General features: G+C 44.6%; 1 protein-coding gene across 9 annotated transcripts in view; it reads right to left on the bottom strand.

Moving 5' to 3' along the window:
- sulf2a (sulfatase 2a) overlaps nt 1–12,242 on the bottom strand; it is a 42,730-nt gene that overhangs the window by 22,622 nt on the left and 7,866 nt on the right. The window contains exon 1 of one of the 9 annotated variants that reach the window (XM_010755719.3): nt 8,501–8,908. The exons of 7 other annotated variants lie outside the window; for them this stretch is intronic. The gene's annotated coding sequence lies outside the window, so the exon portion shown is untranslated. Of the gene's footprint in view, nt 1–970; nt 1,011–8,500; nt 8,909–12,242 lie in introns of those variants that run through there. One more of the 9 variants, XM_019268401.2, reaches the window with a different exon arrangement.

Here is a 12,242-nt window from a genome sequence, read left to right as displayed (position 1 = left end):
AGCGTGTTTGCACAAAAACATTTCCTTCTTTTTTTTTATAAACGTGGTGCCTCAAACCACTGATTTAAAGCACAAAACACGGCCCAGGCTATCATTGCTTGTTTAGTAAAGACACAAAGCTACTTTACAGCCAAAAGCCACACGGGATGAAGGCAATTTTTCAGCTGTTGATTTGATAATTCTGAACTTTGTAGCTCGCTCATTAATTCTCATGACCATTTCCCTCAGCCTCGCCTCACCCTACACACTCTGCATCTTTCCTTTCACTCTCTTTTCTCTTCTCTCCTCTTCTCTTCATAATTACCATTTGGACTGGTGGCCGGAGAGGGGGCATCTGCTGTGGCCACAACAAACTGCAACGCCCACAGCTCTCTTTGATCATTGATTCCATCTCAGTGTGGCCAACAATAACAATCCTATTTGTGCAGAATGAAATGCTAATCACTGGCAGGCAGATCAAATGAGGTGATGCGATATTTTAAACTGACTGCAGCAGCGTGATGCAGATGTGAGTTGCCTCTGGAGGCGACAAATCTATCCCCCACAGTAAATAAAGCGTTGACGCCAACCGTGGCCTGCTGTGTTGTTTGTTTCCTCTGAGGTCTGCAGAATCCATAGTAACAGGAACAATAATTAGAACCTGACTTATGTCTGCTTAGGTGGTGGAGTGATATTAAGATAGGTGCAGAGGTGGATGAACACGCAGTCTGCACTTGAGAGAATGAACTTTGCACAGTTGGGCGCTGTGATTACATTTCGATGATGAAACATGTAGACAGGACCATGCGTGCACTGACCTACATCTGTGTCTAAAAAAAAAAAAAAAAAAAACGAAACAGATACCTTGAGTAGCTCCAGCAGCAACATAAAAATCTGAATCCACACATAGAAAACAACTCTATGTATGTGTGTGGGGAAGAGATGAGAGGAAATTTTACTTTCACAGTGTGCAATAGGTGAGCAGCCTTACCTTCCTTTCTAAACAAGCTGTCTCTGATGTTCTCCTCTCCCACGGAAACCAGCCTCTTACTGCCAAGCTCTGTAAGCAAACACAAAGTCCAGAATGGACGAATACTTGGAACATATGCAACTTCCACTTAGGAGCCCAAACAGAGCCAGGCTATTTCGTGTCTACATCATTCTGCCTTTTTTTTTTAATTTCTGAATTTTATTCTCCACATTCTTGTTCAGCCACACCCGATGCTGGGCTTATCGTCTCAGACACCGTAAGCCATTCCGAGTCCAGATGCCGCTCCCAGTAACTACTCCTCCCTCACACAAACCTCGAGGATGGTGACACATCTGTTTTAGACGGCACTGTGACAAACTGTAGGACGCAGAGATAAACAATCATATATCGCACAAGCTGAAATGAAGGTCTGACTCATGCTGTGGCGCCTCTCGTAGCAGGCAGTAGTTCAGGAGGTGGTTTAATTAGACCTGTTCAAGATGTAATATTGTAAAAAGTGTCTAATTCTTTTACATAATTATCTCTAACCCTCCAGGACACTTTAAGTGATAGTGATAATAATTAGTTTCTGTTTGTAGTGCTATGTAAGCACTGCTCATACTCAGTCAGGCAGTCAAGCAAATCCTTATACTGCGTTAAACTAAGTGTTAGGAGTGGCTGAGGTGCAGAAAAATCTTCACCCAGCTCTTTCCATCAAACTGTCGCCTAACACAGCCTCTCGTTGTGATCTTGTAAGCTACTAGGTCTTGTTCTGTGTCTGCCCGTGAAGACATGTTGACAGGAGTTGAGCCGACTCTTCCATGTCCTGATTGGACAGGTGTCAGTGTCCGGCATGTAAACATCTGAGCCGAGCAAAACTGGCTTTGACATCTCCATAACCACTCTGTGAAATCTCTGCCTTTACTGACGGAGCTTCTAGTATTTGAGACGTGGTGTTTGGTGAAATGCTTTGCACCCAACAATGCGGTGATGCGCGCGCGCGCTCGCGCACGCACACACACACACACACACACACACACACACACACACACACATTTATGAGCAGCAAGGCTAAGAATAAACTGGAGAACCTTATAAGCCAACATGTATCTCACTGCCAAGGCACGTCTCTGACCCCAGCTGCTCTCTGTCTGAGCCAGCTCTGCCGGTCACTCATGGGCATCAAAGAGAGGTGAGGCAGGACACCTGTGCCAGTCTGTCTGTGTGTCCATCTGGAGCAACAAAAAGAACCCAAGACTACTGTCAAGGTCTGCTTTTCACAGTGAAGTATATTCCTAGATAGCTTAACACATAACTGACACACTTTTGAAGCCAAGGACACAATGAGGAGGAGGAATTTCAGCTGTGCGACAATAGAAAAAAACAGCAGAGACATCATTTGTTGTGACAGGGTTTTATTTGGCCGTAGAAGACATCCACATAAACTTGCAGCATTCAGCAGATACCGCAGGCTGCAAATGGCAAAAGTGATTTACTTTCCTTTTCTCTCGCTAAAATAAAGGAGTGACAGATTTAATATAAATAAGCAGAGAGGGGGAGTAAGAAAGGGAGGAGGTTGGAACAGGCTGTGGGTGACAAGGCAGTGTGACAAGCGTGGCAACTGAGAGAAAATGCGACACCTGGCCTTGTCCTTGATGTGAATAAGAGGATGATACATCAAAAAGTGACAGGGCAGAAAGATGGCTATTACCCAGGCGAAGAGGAAGAAGAGGAGAAAGGGACTATATTTAGCAGTGGAGTAAAAATACTCCAGGGGTTCATTTAATATTCTTTTCCATAAAGCGCTCCTGTGTTAATGAATCATGTTTTATTAGTTGCAATAATTTCCCGTTCTTGGCAGAGTTACATTAAAACTGTAATGGCATTTTCAAAGCATTCGGGCAACAAGATCAAATGCCCACATTAACAAATAAAAGCAATCAGCCGACTTCATCCTCTTCTGACTGAGACAAGCTGGAATGAGCTGTCTGTCTGTTGATCCTGATGAAGTTTGACCGGGAGGGTAATGACCGGGAGCCTGAGGCTGTCTTTTTTTTTTTTTATTGGCTGCATTCTCCCTACCGGGCAGGAGGCTGATTGATTTCAGTCGGTTGGAACCCCGGCTCTGCCCCTATTGATCCCTCATCCCCAGCCCTGTCTCTTCCCCAATTAAGAGTTCACTAAGCCGCCACTATGGACCACTCCTAATGAATAATACCTGCCTGCCAACATCTCAATGTTGCATTCAGTACGCTGCCTGTCTCTGGTGCTTTCTCACTCGGTTTCGCACTTTGTTCTATTACACCTCCATTCCAGTTGTAGTTAAAGCTCACACAGCTGAACAATAATGGTGGGATTGATCTGCATTTGTGATGAGGTAGCTTTTTTTGGAGAGAGGAGGGGAAGGGATCAAGGTTAGTGAAGGAATCGCACAGTTAATCAAACGTAAGCACGAGGTAGACGGTCCAAATCTCTGTACATCACTGAGAATCAACTACTTCACCGGCGGCTAGATTTTAAAGGATTAGAACGAATCAAGATACTTTGGATGTAGAAATCTGGGATGTGTCTGGGTGTCAGATGAGGAAGATCAAAAGATTCATTAGATTAGAATTAGATCAAACACAGTCAAGAGTTGTGAGGACAGAGAGGAGGAGTGTGTGAGAGTGGTCGACATGAGAGAAGCAGAAATCCAGACATGGGAGCCAAAAAGCTGTCTGACTCAGAATCAGTTTAATTGCCAGGTATATATAGATACAAGGATTCAGCCTGTCTGTCTGTCTGTCTGTCTGTCTGTCTTTCTCAAGTGCTGTTGGCACATCAGTTTCTTGATCTGCCCACCTTGAGGGTGCAGTGAGACAAAAACAGTTCAGTCACAGGTCAATTGTGCCCCGATGCACCCGTCCAAAAACCCGTAATCCCACTGCTTTAGCGAAGTGAGAAAATCCAATTTCAGAGATCTGTAATTCCATAAACCTTATTAGGCACAACAATAGCTGCTACACCCTGAGGGAGAGGCATGAGGGAGGGGGTGAGGGTGTGGAGGAAGGGGTGGGGAGAGCTGAAGTTGTGACCAGGCTAAACACAGGGATGGAGAGAGGGTGACAAACACAGAAATGGAGATTAAGGTAGAGTCCGAGTGTAGCAAATAAGGGAAATGTAGAAGACAGAAGTGTTCTGGCACGGATGCACTTCAAGTAAGTTACCATGACTGGGGACAACATGATGAAATGGGTGACGCACTAAAAATTCACAGGGGAAAATGTTCAACTTGCCAGTCATCACGGTGTTCTCACTGCTGGTGAATTTGTCGTCCTTGTTTCACCCTTGTCTCACATTATTTAGTGATTTCCTGAATTTGTCTTGGCTCTTCTTTTTTTGTTTCATGTCTTTATTCTTTTATTTACCATATAATCCCTTCTTTGCTTAAAGAGCCTGAGCGGGGCAGGAGGCTTTGGTTGATGTTTCGTATGAATAGAATTCCAGAACAGAAAATAATCTATTTTATTTTGTTTGGGTTAGTGTGTCCTGACATCACCACTGCATCCTGTATTCATTTAATTGTAACATAAATGGGCCACTTAGACTGCTGTTATGTGAGTGCTCTTATTGATTGTTTGCCTAAATCCAGGATAGCGGGGTGTGTCTGTGTTTGTTTTGCCTTACTAATGGACACCATCTCGGCACACACCTCGGAGAAAGCGATGCCAACAGCGAGCAGTGGAGGAGACATGGTCATAAAATAAAGAAACACAGAAGATGAGAGGAAAACACAGCAGATGAATTAATAAAACACTCTTCAAATGCATACAGAAGTGGACTCAGGTGGTGGAATTGCAGATGAAAATAATTATAGTGATTACTAGGTGATGAGACTTTGCTCATCAGACAGAAAAACGGTTGAGGAGAGTGGCTTTGAACTCCAGGCAGATTTTGGTCGTGTTCCAAAATCTCCCAATCACTGCTCTTAGCAGCTACAGTTAATTCTGTCATAAATTATTCACAGCTGTAACAAAACTGTAGCAAAAGGCCACCGATAACCGCGGGATCTAAAAGCTGATTAAAGGACGGGATTGGAGCGAGGATTTAATACACATTTCTGAGATATAGCAGGGCTTTAGTGACATGCTGTTTGATATTGCTAGTAAGAAGGGGCCTCTAGCTGCTGTCTCTCCTGAGACAGATAGAGCAGTGAAGCCCATACTCTGTGGCCAGCAGGGTATAATTACATTTCCCCACGGGGCACCTACACCATGGCAGCTCAGCCACATAGAGGGACAAGATTGAAATCTGATTGCAGATCGCGCAGAGCAGTCGAATGGCGGTCCGCACGAGAACGTTGGGAATCACATGTACACACACTGTGTACACTGAACTGATATGGCACGGGCCCAAACACAGACAAACACAACGCACAAACATCGAAGCACGTGCACATAAAATTACACAGCAATGTGCTTCCTTATTTGCTCCTACCCTTCGCCTTCTACACACTGCTGAGTGTGTTTGAGTGTCATCGTCAAGAGGTCCCTCTGCCGCTCTATCATTAGAGCTGAGGGGAGCAGCGGCACTGAGATCAACGCACTGATCTCTTGATGCCGCCTCATCGCAGGACCTGTTAACAGCATCTCATACATATAGATGAAGAGTGACTCAGAGAGGGAACACGTGAGTGCTACTTACTGTCAGGCTACTTTTAATGTATTCTACAGGAGCCCTGCGTGTGAGGGAATGAGTAATGAAACTCTGGTTATGTTTCCAAGTTTTAAGCTGAAATTCCTGCAAAATTAAAGTCCAAAATGTGTGCAGATAAAAGTCACACAGATATCTATTCAAGTAGATCTATTATATCTATTCAAGCACTGTGACTCTGATATGTCATGACATTTAATTGCTGCTTCTCACCTGAGATTTAAAAAACAAACAAACACAGTGACATTACAGTTATGCACAACCCCGAAACTCCGCTCTCTTTATTCTGTACTTTTTGTGTATTTCTGGTGGAGGGAAGCTGCATAACGGTTCGTGGCAGAATGATGTGAATGCCTTGTCTGCAGTAGACGCAGAAGCAGCCACGATAACGTCAAGATGGAAGATGGAAAAATCTATTTTCATCAGCTTTCATTGCATCTTCTCTTTTTCAGTATGACAATTTTTCCACCTCAGCCAAGTATAAAAACTTTTTAGGTATTTTTACATTTCCAGTGTTTTTTTATCGGCAAATTAAAAAATGTCTATAAAAACAGCACCGACCAGTGTTGCTAGAGACAGTAAACATGTAGAAGGACATCAAGTGGAGCAGGTGGGAACTGTAGCTCTGAGAGGGCTGAATGAAGTTAATGGGAGACATTAACTTTAGGACCCACTAATAGAACCTCGCTGTGTCTAACCACAGAAGGTCAAGGCGGTGGTAAAACGAGCAGACGCCGGCGCTGCCCCAGCCGCCTGGGGGCCCGCAGAGACCATCGAGCGGTGTCACCTTGGCTGCTGTCACTGATATCTACCACCTGTCATCACGGTGCACCCCTGGCCAGGGATGCGGCAGCGCTAACAATGGGTTTGTCGATAGCTCGATGTCCTAAGTGGCGATGGGGGAACATGTCCTCTGCTTTCATCAACAGCTTGAGTCAACAGCCTCGGCGTGCGGCATTAGCATACAATACATATTCACGCTGGTCTCTCCCTTCAACTGCATCGCCAGCCCTCCTGCACATTTTCCCGTCATTTTTACAAACGGCATGTCAAGCGCCCCATTTTCGCCGGGAGTCCCACATGGCCTTTTATGTATTCACAGCACGGCCGCTGCAAACAACATCAACAGGTCTCAAGGTCGACACTCCCACTGATGGTTTGTGTGTCTTTGTGTATGTGTGGTGTTCATGTGTCTCAGAAAGAGTGTGTGAACAACTGAAGAAAAACAGAAACTGGAGAAAGATGTGAGCTAAATTAAATGGTTATGAATGTGTGTGTGTAAGTGTCTGTATAAGCTGTATAAACATGAGCACAAATGTAAGCAGTCTAAGTGCACCCATAGTTTAGTTTGGGTTAATGCAGTGCAAATAAGTGACTGCGATTTTGTGTGCACTTCTCATTACATGAGTGAGCGTAGCCATTACAGCTTAATGTGTGTAAATATGAATCTGAATCTGTACATCTGGGTGTGTGCGTGTGTGTGTGTGCGTGCGTGCGTGCGTGCGTACAGCACACGCCTGCAGTCCTAACATGCCTGGGGACTAGCTGACAGGTAGACTAAGCCATAGCATCCTCCTTCAGTCCACTGGCATCTCAGTGAGAAAAGAGGCCAGTTGATGTGGGGGTAAGAGCTTCCATGGCAGAGTGCGTTGTGATAAATAATGAATGCTTAAAGAACAGATCTCTGAAGCTTCTTTACTTTCCATCCATCCATCCCTCCATCCTTGCATTCGTTCATCCATCCACCCATATTGCTACAAAACAGCACGGGGCGTTCAGCTGTCTCTATAATAAATATTTCAGCCTTTAGGTCAGTGCGCACACCCTCCCCTTCCACTGCGCTGCCCTTAATCGCCACCACTTGGTGATGACACAGCCTTTTGACCCATAAAGATATTGACAAAACATTGATAGTGAGTACATTCACTAGGGCCAGCTTCATGGACTAAAGCGGCGCAGGTTTGTATAGGAGTGGCAGCAGCTGCAACTGTTGAAATGGCGACTCTTGAATGAATGCTGTGGTGGATACCTCCTCCATTTGTTAAAAAAAAGTCCCCACAAGGTAAACAATAAAAAAAAATTTTTTTTAAACTGGACTGACCCTGCCTTTGGAAAAAGTAATATTTTCACTGTTGGACTTGTTGTTTTTGCTCTAATTTTAAACCCACACACACACACTACTCAGCAATAGTCAGGATTATATTTGGCTGAATAAATACAAAGCATTGCTGAGACAAAGAATGTTCCATATTTCAAAACACAGCAGACTGTGAAACAGAAAGACAAAGAGAACTAATCACAAATTGGATTCAACACCAAGACACACCAAGGAGCTGTGAAAGCTGTGCCGACTTGTTTCACTGAGAAAAGTGGATTGTTACAGATTCTGAACACAATTATAATGTAATGATTCTCTCACTAGAGCGTAGTATTCTGTAGGAAAATGATCGCTTAAAAGACAAACACTTAATGGAGGCACAGCACGTCGATAGTGTTCAGTCCCCCCCCAAAAAAAACAAAAACAAAAAAAAAACTACAACACAACTTGTTCCACTAGATAAAGAGCAGCTACTCTCCATGCTGCTCTGATTCAAAGCTACAATCTGAAGTGTCCTGTACATCCGACGAACAAGAGGTCTGAGCTCTCTTACCCTGATGAGCAGCGCCGTTAGCGACTCCATGCATAAATCTCAGAGGCAAACAGAATGGATCAGAGCATTCAAGTGTAAACTAGGGCAAAGCTCCAGCACTGTACCTTCTAGATACGCTACTCTGGAAGCAAGTCCTGCGGAGGAACAAGCGATCACTCATTGAGGGATACACATGCTGCTCTCTGTCATCTATCACAAATACACACACCTGTTCTGGGCAGTCCAGTACCATCCAGTCCTGTCCGGTCCGTTCAGATCTGGTCCCTTGTGTTGGCAGAGTAAGGAGCTCGTTTCACCCCCCACGCAGCCCGGTGCAGACAGCTCACTGTTATAGATGCACTGACAAGTGAAAGGAGGGAGGCGTGGTTTCACACGAGATAAATAAAAGAGGGAGGGAACGAGGGAGGAGAGAGGCTCCCTCAATCTACAATTCAATTTTGCCCTCACTCTCTTTTTCAGCAGTGTGTCCTTCTCTTCTCTCTCTCTTCTCTTAGCATTTTCTTGCCGTTAGTCTATGACTCCTTTTCCAGTTTACTCCCTGCGTGCTGTTCCTCACTGGCTCTCTCTGTTTCCAGTAGTTTTAGTCTTTCTCCTCCTGTGAAGCTTCCTGTTTCTTCTCTTTCTCCTTGTCACATTTAACTCTGCCTCTTCCTCCCTTTCAGTATCATGAGGGCAGTAATGTGTGTGTATGTGTGAGACAGTGAACCAGGGCAGCTCCGGCCATCTGTTGGAGCTTGTGAGCTTCACCTATTCACAGTCTCATAAAGGCAGAGGCACACAGAGGAGTGAGGGAGAAAGGAATGGGAGGGAACGAGGGATCAATCTTAATGCTGCAGGGGTGGGGAGGGAAGGCACAGGCTGGCACACACACACCATATCTATCAGGCTGGCACCTCTGAGGCGAGCTGGCGTGGGCACGCCTGCTCACTGGGTCCAGGCAGCAGGGGATTTGGCTCACAGAGCATGGGCATGCAGATAGAGAGGAAACGCACACCCAAATCAATTTATACACAAGCGCACAAAAGGCACATATATATGGCTGAGCTCACACACACACTCACACAAATACCAAAAACCAATTTCCTCTTTGACAAAACAAACAAGATCTATCAAGATGGATGAGCCTACAAACTCAAAGTGACAAGGGGACAGAGGACAGGGGACAATTCTACAAATGCACACACAAAACCTGCCCTGGATCCCTCCATCACGGCGGAGCTAAAGTAGGCATTTTCCTGCCCAGTTTAAGCCTGGTATTTCTCCTGAGTACTCGTGTCACTTCCTATCCCTGACCAGGGGGGGAGAGGTGCTGCGGAGGGTGGCGGAGGGCGGAGGCATCCATCACTGTCCGCAACAGCCGTCCCATGATGGATGCGCCTGTTTATCCCTCTCTGCAGGTTATTTAGATGCAGTCACAGCCAGAGAGATTAGTGATGGAGAACCTCTGCACCTCCTCGCCTCTCCTCCCACCTCATCTAATCAATAACACTCTTATCTATTATCTGCATTTTCAAGGTATTTCTCCATGGAAATTTGAAGCAGTGAAAAAAGAGAGAGATTAATTGTCCACCCCCTCTCAGTGTTTTCAATTACAACGTCTGCAATGGATCATCAATCCGTCAGCTTGGCACACTATGGTATTTGTGTCACTGCAAAGAGATGAAACCACGCTGCTTTGAGAAAATCAAACAGTATTTTTCTGGCCATGACTGTCCCTTGCAGATATAAAACAAATTCATTCAGAGCGAGGGATTTGCATGGCATTTGAGGATAAAGAAAATTATACTTCCTGCTTTAACATCAGGTGCATTCAGCACTAATCCTGGCAAAAAAAGCATTGTCATTCAAGCCAATTGGAAGCATGAGCCCTTTGTAAGAATGGATTAGCCAGTTCTAACACTATTCATAATCATCTTAAAACAAAATGTACTGCTGGAAAATGTATTTATTTCCCCACTGTGTGAATATCAGATGATGTCTGAGACTCGGGGACTGCTTACATAAAGGAGCCATCTAGCTGCTCTAACATGCTGGATTACAGACAATGCCCCAGAGACTGCCATGTTTTTCCTGAGCGGTGCCGACATGCCAACACAGCAGCCCAGTGACACCACTTTAGAACATGGTTTATTCATGCTCCCGCTCTCGCACACTCAAGTAGTGTCATCATGCTGACCTCTGATTGGGTTTATATCAACAGATGTGTCCTCAATTAAATAAACAGGGCAAACTACAGGTATCAGTCTCACTGGCTCCTGGGAAATTCCCACAGAGGGTCAGGAAGAACAGAAATGGAAAGAACGAACAAAAAAATAGCGTACAAAAAACAGAATCTATGTGTTTAGTTTTAAAAACCACAGGAAGAGTCCAGACTTCAGGGAGCACATTTTTGGCTTTTGTGTTTTCTGCTTCATTGGACACATAGTGGGCGGGGCCTTGTGTGCCACCGTTGCATGATAGCGCCATGGCAGGTGCATAAATAATAATGAATGATTTCCATTCTGAAAGACAGCTATGTTCTATCCTGCTGAGATCTTGTCCTTGGCTGGGAGTGTGCTTTTACAAATGAATTTGTTCCTTTTCTGCACTGTGTGTGCCAGGCTGATAAAAATATCCCCTGTCAGCTGGCTGCATGAAGAGGGGAGGACTCCAGTGCAAATGAGGCAGACCCCCTCACTGTCTTCCCCTCCTCGCCAGCTCTATCTCTGTGAGCACTCTCCTATTATTCTCTTGGTTTGGGCTAGTTGGTTCAAGGCTGACTTCTCTCCACCACCACCACCATGCACACACATCCCCCACACCCTGCCCCTCCATTCATTCTGTGATTTCCTAGTTGAATGTGTGTGTGAGTGTGCAAGTGGGGCCTGTGCATTGAGACAGCTCTACATCACCATGGCTACATTACGAAGAGAAGCAGATAGAGAGGAGAACAGAGAAACACAGCGAGAAGCAGCACAAGAGATGACAATATGGGGACTCAAGGACACAGGGATTGACAGAACTGAGGAGGAGAGAAGTCCTGGTCCCCGTGAAACAATTCTCCTGAAAATAGCATGACAGTGACTGCAGGTATAATGGTAAAAAGGGTCTTCTAACCTCTGAGCACATGACTTCAGAAGCAGACAGCCATGATAACTACCCTACATTCCTGCTCTCCTCATATAGACCCAAACATAGTATAAACATGCCTCCGGTATGTGTTAAAATAAAACACCCAGACACAGAGAACACATGCAAACATCAGAGGATTAAACATGTGTCCAGAGGACACTTTTCTTGCCTAATTACAAACGCAAATAGTCGAGTGAGTCACATTCTGCAGCTGTGCTCATTGCTTCTGGACTATGTTTCCTCAAGTTCCCATGGTGCAGAAGGTCATCAGAATGCCAGGCATCGACATCATTACATCCTGGCAGGGATGAACGCCACACACATCATACTGTCATGTCTAAAGTATTCTCCTCTTATTTATTTCATCCCTCTTGTCACTGTCACATCACACACTTTCACTGAAAATATAAATAGTTAATAAGTCTGTTATGAGCGACCATCGTTTTTCAGCAGTTGGTTCCATATCCTGAGGTGATGTTATAATTCATTCATGAGTGTCTCACAACTCTGAATGGTACAATTAAAAAGAATCAAGGCTTTCGCAAAGTTTCCTCCATCGCAGATTTTGAATTTAATTGCTAAGCTTTTGGTCACAGACATTTTTCAAAACAGAGCAAAGTCAAAAAAAAAAAAAAAAAAAAAAAAACCTCTGACGAAAAGCTTTGCAGTATAATACAAAACCTCCAATAGAACAACCATTAATCCTCCTTATTGTGATTGTAGACTGTAGATTTTTTACCCTCCAGCACTTTCCTGAAACAGTTTACTATGTCTGGAAATTTACTCTCATACAGTAACTTAGTACAGTATAGTAACCAAAGGCCAATATGGTGTCTCGG

Source organism: Larimichthys crocea, chromosome VI, assembly GCF_000972845.2.
Source record: "Larimichthys crocea isolate SSNF chromosome VI, L_crocea_2.0, whole genome shotgun sequence".
In the NCBI taxonomy this organism is placed as follows: Eukaryota; Metazoa; Chordata; class Actinopteri; family Sciaenidae; genus Larimichthys; species Larimichthys crocea.
The sequence above is the reverse complement of the archived record's forward strand: the minus strand, read 5'-3'. Positions and strand labels throughout refer to the sequence as shown.